The following is a 9,894-nucleotide window of genomic DNA, read 5'->3' as shown; positions in this document are numbered from 1 at the left end:
AGCCAACTTGCGCAAGCGACCAAAACTATTAAGAGCTCAAGAACACTAAGGAGAGAGAGAGAGAGAGAGAGAGAGAGAGGCCAAAAAAGTCTTTGGGTTTAAAACAGAAGGAGAGCTGCTTTCTCACTTGTTTTTCTATGAGATAGAGAGGGAGCACTCGGTAAATTTATTGCCTCTTTTTATGTTAGTGAGGGGTCTATGGATATTTTTCGTTCTAGAAAGTTCATTGATTATGCTATACCGTTTAATTTTTTTTTTATTTTTTTTACTCTTGGAAAGTGTTCAATCATCTTCTTAAGCACCTGATGTTTGATTGTAGTCATGGGAGTTTATGATTTTACTCCTCTTTCATCACGTGATATCCGGCTCTCTTTATGCTTGTGCTGAGAAGACCTGAAATCTACTTGAGAGTCGATGGATCTTTAAAAAAAAAAAAAAAAAAAAAAAAAAAAAAGTATCTTTAAAAAAAAAAAAAAAAAAAGAAGAAGAAGAAGTTGATGATCAAATGAAGTGTTAGATATTGATTTGTAACTTTCTATTTAATTCCATCGCCCTTTACTCACATGTAATTGCAATAATCCCCACCACATATTAAAATGTTTTGATGTGATACTATACCGATACTCACTAGGTCTATCGGCAATCATGAACCAAGTCTAGTAGTTAAAATGGCCTTAAAAGAGGTTGAGAACCATTGGCCAAAAATCTTGATTTATTAGGCGTTAGCCCAAATTTTTTATTTAAATTCGTCAGTCTGTTTTAAGTACTCTTCCAATATATAACTATACTTTTGTACCACTCGATCAATTTCTTAAGGGAGTTTTAGAAAGCTAAGTAGAACCCTGTGGTTGAAGAAAATAAATGTTGTCCGCGTACTTGTCGTTTTCGTGAAGTAATATTGATAGGGTAATGTTTATTATAACTACATTTTTAATATGCATTGTATATATCAATCATATTACAATCGGGACGGCTCTTTGTCTTGAAAAACAAAAACAAAAAACAAAAACGTGAATAAAAGTTTAAACAGCCCACCGTAACTTCATCAAGAAGTTTGATGATCCTTTAATGGACGGTCCATCAACTCGAGCCTTTAGCTAAGTTTGCTCTCATTAACCAGTCGTGTTCCTTAACAAGAGGGCTTTCCATGTCTGACCTCTTCTCGACCTTCAAAAACCATGAAAGGAATTGAACTTTTCTAAAATTATAATAGTTTTCTTATAGTTGCATCTTAATTTCACCTAGAAGAAAGCAGATTGAAGTTGTGAATGTTTTACCACAACACCTTTGCGTTTAGGTCACGATAAGATGGATATCCACAAACTACCTCCAAAGCTAATAAATTTGGTTGTGTTTTGTGCTTCGGAAGCGGGTAGGGTTCCCCAAGATATGGTGCACAATTGAGACAAAACATGACCTACATATATTCAAAAGGTTAGGTCCTTAATTACTTCGTATTCTACACGATGGATATTGATTGAATCATAGCTCACAAATTAGAAATCAAACTAGTGGTAGTTAGGACGTGGAAACGAACCGAATCGAATCAAATACAATGGTATTCATATTCATATTCATATTCGGTTGATTTTCATGAATTTGAGGTTGAACTCGAATTCATGTCGAATAGGGGAAGGGTGTTCAAATCTGGCTCGTTAATTAAACGAATATTTGTTAAAAGTTCACAAATATCTTAATAGCACACTTATTAAGTAACAAGATTCTCAACTATGAGGTGTTGACCTCAAAACTCAATGTTTGAAGTATTTTCATATTTATTTTCTATAATGTTTTACTGAATTGTTAATATTTCAATATAAGAATGAGGTGTCTTTTCTTATTTATTTTCTATAATGTTTTACTTAATTGTTATTGTTATAGCTTGAAAATAACTTAGGTGTTAACATCCATTGGGAAACTAACACGTGTCATGCACCACGTTGTAGAAATGGTGAAAACATTGGATAAGGACAGGTTTTTTTTTGGAGCTAACAGACATTTGGTTGCTCTCCGGTCGACCGTGAGCTTTGGCACGGTCGACCAGCAACGTGCACGACTTGGTACAGATTCTGGATCTTTGGCTGGTCGACCGCGATAATTTTGGCGGTCAATCGCCAAGCCCTGTAATGGTTTTTTGGATTCTTTCGTTCTGTCCGGTCGACCGTGAGCTTTGGCGTGGTCGACTGCGAGACGGGTTCGGGTCTGTTTTGTTTTCCTGTTCTGTTTGGAATTTGTGTTTGGTATAAATACCAACACACGTTTTAGGGTTTCTTTAGGCGCAGTCAAGGGGATATTTTAAGCACAGAAAAGAGAGATCTTCCTGAGCTATTGGTTAGGGTTTTGTTTGGAGAGAATTAGAGATTTGTTGGTGAGATTAGTTGGTTGGTTTGAGTGATTTGTAATCTCAGTTTGTATTATTCTTCTCTATTAGTAAAAACCTCATTCCCTTCTTGCCCCGTGGACGTAGGCAACTTGCTGGACCACGTTAAAATTGATTGTTTATATTTGTGGCATTACTTTGGTTTGTTTGGCCTTCTCTCGGCGTTTGTGTTTGGTTCCTCGAAGCACAACGATTGGTGGCTTCCGCGTATAACAAGTGGTATCAGAGTACAACAAGTGGTATCAGAGCTTGGGCTATGCTTGGGCTAATTGGAGGAGTAGATTGCTTTAGAAGTTTCGTCTAGGGCTTCGGTTAGTGGTAAAGGTAGGATTTTTCCTATTTGTGGATCTCGTTTTCGTCGTGTGGGGTGAGATCTTTCGGAGACCCTTGTTAAGGTTTTAGTTGGAGGTAAAAATCTCTCTTTTTTAGTTTGGATCTATTCTTTATTTGTTTCGTATTGTTTTTGTTGGTGTTTTGAGAAAGATGGTTGAGAAAGAAGGAGTTGTGGAGGGTACTTCCGGCATGAAGACCGTTCAAAGTTTGAATATCCACTCTATGAAGATAGATGTGGAGAAGTTTAATGTCACAAACAATTTTGGTCTTTGGAGATGTGAAATCTTGGATGCGCTCAACGTGCAAAATTTAGAAGATACATTAGAGTTGGACAGGAAACCGGACGATATTGAGGAAAAGATTTGGAAGAAGATAAATAGAACGGCGTGTGATGTGATTAGATCTTGTTTAACTCAAGATTTGAAATATGATGTGATCAATAAGACTTCGGCTAAGAAGATTTTGGAGATCCTTGAGAGCAAGTATTTGACCAAGAGTGTAGAAAATCGTTTACATTTGAAGTGGAGGCTTTATCACTTCTAATTAAAGAAGGGGAACTCCATTAGTGATCACATGAATCACTACATGAAACTTCTTGCGGATTTGACGAATGTAGATGTTATGGTTAAAGATAAAAACAAGACATTGTTATTGTTGAGTTCCTTGCCTGGCGAGAAATATAAGACATTCGTTTTTACTCTTATTAATGAGAAAGTATCTCTTTCGTATAGTGAGGTCACCTCTGCACTTATGAATTATCAGCTTCGAAAGAAGGATAATGAGACTTCCGTTGAGCCGGTAGCGAGGGCATTGGTCGCAAGAGCAAAGAGTCCAAACCGCGATAAGAAATCGCAGTCTAGAGGAGCACATCCTGGAGTTCGTAGGAATCAATGTGCTTTTTATAAAGAGGATGGATTTTGGAAAGCCGAATGCTCAAAGTTGACAGATCGAGCTGGGAAGAATAAGGGAAAAACTACTCAAGCTTCAGAGGTAAATATTGTCAAGGCTAGTGGCAACAATTTAGATTCAGATTCTTCAGGGTACTCGTTATCTGCACTACCGTTAGTTTGTGTTATCGACTCTACAGAGTGGATGTTTGATTCAGGTGCTTCTTATCACATTTACCCTAGGAGAGATTGGTTCTCTAGTTTTTAGGAGTTGGAAAGAGAGGATGTCATGCTCATGGGTAATGATCATGAATGCCCTATTGGTGGTATCAGTACCGTTGTATTAGGATGTGTGACAGGGTGATTAGGAAATTGGATGAAGTGAGGTTCGTTCCTCAGTTGAAGAAGAACATCATTACACTTGGAGTTTTGGAGGCAGTAGGCTATAGAGTGACCTTAGAGGATGCATCTTTGAAGGTCATATTTGGGTCCATGATTGTGATGAAGGGTGCCAGAAAGAAGAATTTGTACTATTTAATTAAGAGCACGGTGTTTGATAGAGAGCTGACGACTTTTTTGGATTTGGCTAGACTGTGGCATTTGTTGAGGCTGAGATATTTGATTGGTTATGTCGTGTATGGATTGTTAAGGAGTGCTTTGACCTACAGATTGAAGTCATGTGGGTACATTGGTATGAGCAAGAAGACCAAGGTGGAGTTTAACACTTCTATCCATCGATCGAGGGGTCTTTTAGGTGATGTTCGTTCAGGCATTTGGAGGCCTTCCAAGGAGGCATCATTGGGAGGTAATTGGTATTTGGTTTCCATAGTTGAGGACTGTTCTAGGCATTAGTGGGTTACAACCAAGTACCGTTGATATAAATTCCTAGAAGTCAATAATAGATAGAGGAAGTGTATTAGCAGAAAGGTAACCCGTCATTCTGTTTTTGGTAGGGGTTCTTTATTGAGTTTGTGCCGAGCTCACGGCAGTTTGAGATACTTCATTGGAGAGGAAACATTAGGGCGACGAGACGAGATGACGGTTTTGATGGGTCGTTCCTTATTGGAGGAGGATCGATGTTTGATGTCGAGCACTGGTTTTGATGTTCGGTCTTCAACATATTTGGGTCATCTTAGTCATAGGTTGTCGACTGCTGTATTTGGAGATTTTAGATCTGGTGGAGCTACTTCAGATTTTGAGATGCATCGAATGTTTGATTATCCAACATCTGGTCATATCGAGGATGTGAGATTTGATTTGATTGCATATTTAGGATTCAGAGGCTCGTTTGGCTATCAGTTAGGAGACTCTGATTTTGTTCTGAGTAGGTATGTCACTTTTGACTCTCAGCAGGTGAAGAGTGTTGATCAGATCGTTAGGATATTGCAGTAGGTGAATGATGATGCTACTCCATGTTGGGTGGAGGTTACTCCACATACTCCAGATCATACTGCATCATTTGGGATTCTAGTTGAGGTGACACAGTTTGAGGATCATTTGGATTTGGATACAGATGATGAGTTGGTTGATTCAAATGCAGCCGGTGGATATAGTTTAGATTTGGATATGGTCGTTGGTTCATCGCAGGTGAAGGTGTTTAGTTTGTTTTATTTTGGGGCAATTAGGAGAGCTATCAGTTACAGATTTATGGGTGATGTTGGAGAAGTGTTGCGAACTCTTCTATTTGATTGAGGGTCTTTGGAGGCCGTTGGGTGAACTATGTGAATGCTTGATTCCTTGGGTAAGAGGATATGTAGGCAGTCATTTTATGATACAACCGGTTTGGTGAGTAGACATCGATGTTTGAAGAGTGATCACATTCTCATTTGGGTCTCGACTTATTATGGATTGAGTCCGTTATCATGAATTTGTTTCACTTCATACAGGATGCAACAAGTGAGACATTTGGTTTGGTTGGTGTTAGATCGGTTTTGGGAAAACTTTGTCGAGGTGGAGAATTGTAGAAACGACAAAAACATTGGATAATAATATGTTTTTTTGGATCTGGCAGACATTTGGGTGCTCTATGGTCGACCGCAAGCTTTAGCACGGTCGACTGGCAATGTGCACGACTTGGTACAGATTCTCAATCTTTCGCCAGTCGATCACAATGATTTTGGTGGTCGATCGCCAAATCCTATAATGGTTTTCTGGATTCTGTCGTTTTGTCTAGTCGACCGCGAGCTTTGGCGCAATCGACCGCGAGACTGGTTCGGGTCTGTTTTATTTTCCTATTCTGTTTCGGATTTGTGTTTGGTATAAATACCAACACATGTTTTATGGTTTCTTTAGGCGTAGTCAAGGGGATATTTTGAGCACAGAAAAGAGAGAGCTTCCTGAGCTATTGGTTAGGGTTTTGTTTGGAGAGAATTAGAGATTTGTTGGTAAGATTAGTTGGTTGGTTTGAGTGATTTATAATCTCAGTTTATACTCTTCTTCTCTATTAGTGAAAACCACATCCCCTTCTTGCCCCGTGGACGTAGGCAACTTTCCGAACCACGTTAAAATTGGTTGTTTGTGTTTGTGACATTACTTTGGTTTGTTTGGCCTTCTCTCGGCGTTTGTGTTTGGTTCCTCGAAGCACAACGATTGGTGGCTTCCGCGCATAACACACGCCTAATCAGACTTGGGTACAACTCGGATGACTCAAACCGCCTATGCGGCCGAATCTATGGGTCAACAACCTGCGTAGCCAAGTAAAAGATAGTATTTGTCGTCCAACCCAACCAATCGCCTCTGCGAATAACCATACTCGGCCTACTATTTCAACTGACAAACCCCGTAGCCAAGTATAAATGCGGTGTTAGTCGGCCCTCCACCAGACGACTAAAGAGGCAGTAGTTTCCTGAAACCTCGCGCTGACAACCGCCTGCCCTTGCATTAACTGATTTGACAAAGTCACCATTGCTCTAGTCCCCAAAGTCTTTATGACTTATTAGGCTCCGTCAACACCAAACAGTTGCCGGCGCTTGACACTAACCACCTGTATGACTCATCTTCACCAGCGGCCGACACCTGTCAGCTATCTACCAAGTCACATGTATGCCTGAACTCAGCTCAAGTTACCTATCTGCCATTCTGATCCTCTATAAAAGGAAGTCATGCAATAGAAGGTAACCCTTTGGCATTTGGACATAACTTTGAAAATTTCTTCATCATTTCACATTTTCCCACTCAAGTTCATATACTGACTTAATTGTCAGAGGAATAAACGGAGAACCCAACAGCGTCCTTTTACGAGTTCTTCATGTGTAGTGAAGAACAACTATCTATAGAGCTAGTCATGAAGGAGTTTGAGGACCTTAACTCTACTTAAATCCCCAAATAATTAAACCCCCTGCTAGATAACTGATATTAACGGTTATATTATATTTCAATATAAGAATTACTTTAGTGTATGTTTATAAATTACTAATATAATACTTATAAATAACAATATTTATAAACTTATGCGCATGTAAAAGATAATCCATTATAATAATCTAGAAGTAGAAAAACATAAATGAATATTTAATAATCAAACGAATCAAATATACCTTTGGTCAAATTATATTCGTTTATGTACCGAATACTAAAAAATATTCATTTACTATTAAATGAACTACTAAATCTAATATGAACGAATATCTGAACGAATATCTGAACGAATAATAACTAAATTTTTTTTACTAATACTTTGGTTCGTTTTCACCCCTAGACTAGCTAGTAGTTGATCACTAGGCTTGGGCAAAAGAAAAACAACAAATGAAGAATTCATGATTCTTCAGTTTTGGGATTCATCTTCCATTCTTAGATAAATAAATGAACTATGCTCCTTAATTTATGGAGAGCAAGATTCTTGGTATATAAACAGATTATTTCAAAAAGGGTTATACATAACATCTAATTATTTTTTACTTTTTTTATCTTTTGACAATAGTACTATTTTCATATATAGCTAATTTTTTAAAATTTGAGTGAAGTAGTGAGTAAATACCTTGTATTTCATTAATAAGAATCTGAAAAAACAAACTTGTTGTTGTGGGAAAATTAGTATATTGTTTAGGAGAGGTAAGGGTGATCTTGGGGTCCTTCAATCTCCTCTGATTGCTAATTGTTTTGGAGGATGTGTTGAACTTCAGCTCCTTGCACGGAGTAATGAGGTGAGAGGCCCAGAAGGTTGTTCCCCCAGCAATGCCCTCTGACGCTCAATTTGGTGTCTAAGCTAATAATCTAAAGAGAAAAGCAGCATGTAAGCTTTAGGGTTTCCTGTGTGACCTTAGAATAGCAAAGATGATGCTATGTATAGGAATATTATGAGGGTATTTTGGTAAACTGATTGCCTAGTTGATCTAACACTATGATGTTGCTTTACGCATTTTAACAGCTGATTGGTTGGAGGCGAAGAGCTGTACCAATTGCATTTAAGATGATAATGACAGAATGGCGGGAATGCAGGCATCATCCGAGAAGTCATTATGAAACATAGTCATGCTTTAAATGCAATGGCGACTAGGTGGTGGAGTATGAGCGTCAACTGTTCTGCATTAAATGTAAACATTGTTGAGAAGATCACTAGTTATTCCTTGTTTTAGACTTTTACCTACTGAATCTTAACCAAATATGCCTTTCGACTTAACCCAGAATCAATTAGTAGATCTTGACTTGAAGACGTCTTTTGTCTCAGACTCATATCACGAAGCTGAATCCGCTAGCTTATAGCTTAAACCCATGTCAAACATGTAGCCACATGTTTCGTCCTACTAAGTATGCAACGCGGACAGTTAAAGACTTAGTAATTTTCAGGGTATAACAAAACTAAAAATCATTTTAAGTGCATATTTTTTAAGTACAAAACTGGCAACAAGTACCCAATAAAATAGTTATGAAATAAAATAATAAACTTAGAAAATGATCGACCGAGAGGACCAAAAGCAATAAGTTTTCTTAAATAAACCCGCCACTAAATAAAAAATTTAAAATTGTCATGAGAATTAAAAGTTATAGCTTGTTGTGCGCGTCGCGGAAGTGTGACAACCAAACGGACGTGCTTCGAGAACCAAATCAAACAAACGTCGAGATAAAGGCCAAACAAATTAAAATAACGGCACAAATCCAAACACAATAGTTTTACGTGGTTCGGCAATTGCCTACGTCTACAGGGTAAGAAGGGGATGAGGTTTTCACTAATAGAGAAAGAGTACAAACTGAGATTACAAATCACTCGAAGGAACAAACTAATCTCACCAACAAGCTCTTAATCTCTCCAAACAAAACCATAAATAAATAGCTCAGAAAATACCTCTTTTCTGTGCTCCAAATATCCACAATTTTTCTTCTCCACCAAATTATCTCTTCTAATTGTTCCATATATATAGAAATCCTAAAATCATAAACATACTAGGAATTCTAAACCAAAACCAAATAAAATTAGGAATCCTAATAACCTATTACCAAAATAGATTAGGAATCCTAATAACCTCATGTTACCAAAATAGACTAGGAATCCTAATAACCTCATGTTACCAAAATAGATTAGGAATTCCCTATCCAATAATTCTCCACCTCGGCGAAGTTTTCCCAAAACTGAGCCGACACCGACCAAACCAAATGCATCACTTGTTGCGTCCAGTACGCCACGGCAACGGACTCATGACAATGGACTCCATCCATACAAGTCGAGACCCAAACGGGAGTGCGAACACTCACCCAAATGTCGATATCTACTCACCAAATCGACTACATCAAAACTGACTGCCTACGTATCCTCTTGCCCAAGGAATCAAGCCTTCACGTAGTTCATCCAAATAACCTCCAAAGACCTTAATCCACTAGAAGAGTTCACAACCCTTCTCTAATATCACAATCAAGTCTGCGGCTGATAGCACCTCCAATGGCTCTAAACTGAACTAATCCAAACATCTCCACCTGAGATGAACCAATGGCCATATCCAGACTACATCCATCAGCTGTACTCGAATCAATCAACCTATCATCTGCATCCAAATCAACACGATTCCAAATCTGTGTCACATCAGCTGGAATCCCAAATGAAGCAGTATGATCTGGAGTTTCCTCCCAATGTGGAGTAGCATCACTCTCCACCCGCTGTGATATCCCAAAGATCTGATCATCACTCTCCACCTGCCGAGAGTCAAACGTGACATGCCTGCTTAGAACAAAGTCAGAAGCCAATACATGATAATCAAACACGCCTCTGAATCCCAAATGTGCTATCGGATCAAATCTCACATCCACGATATGACCGAGTGCTGGGTAGCCAAACATCCGACGCAACCCAAAATCTGAAGCAGC

This window comes from Asparagus officinalis, chromosome 5 (assembly GCF_001876935.1).
Source record: "Asparagus officinalis chromosome 5, Aspof.V1, whole genome shotgun sequence".
NCBI lineage: Eukaryota > Viridiplantae > Streptophyta > Magnoliopsida > Asparagales > Asparagaceae > Asparagus > Asparagus officinalis.
The sequence above is the reverse complement of the archived record's forward strand: the minus strand, read 5'-3'. Positions refer to the sequence as shown.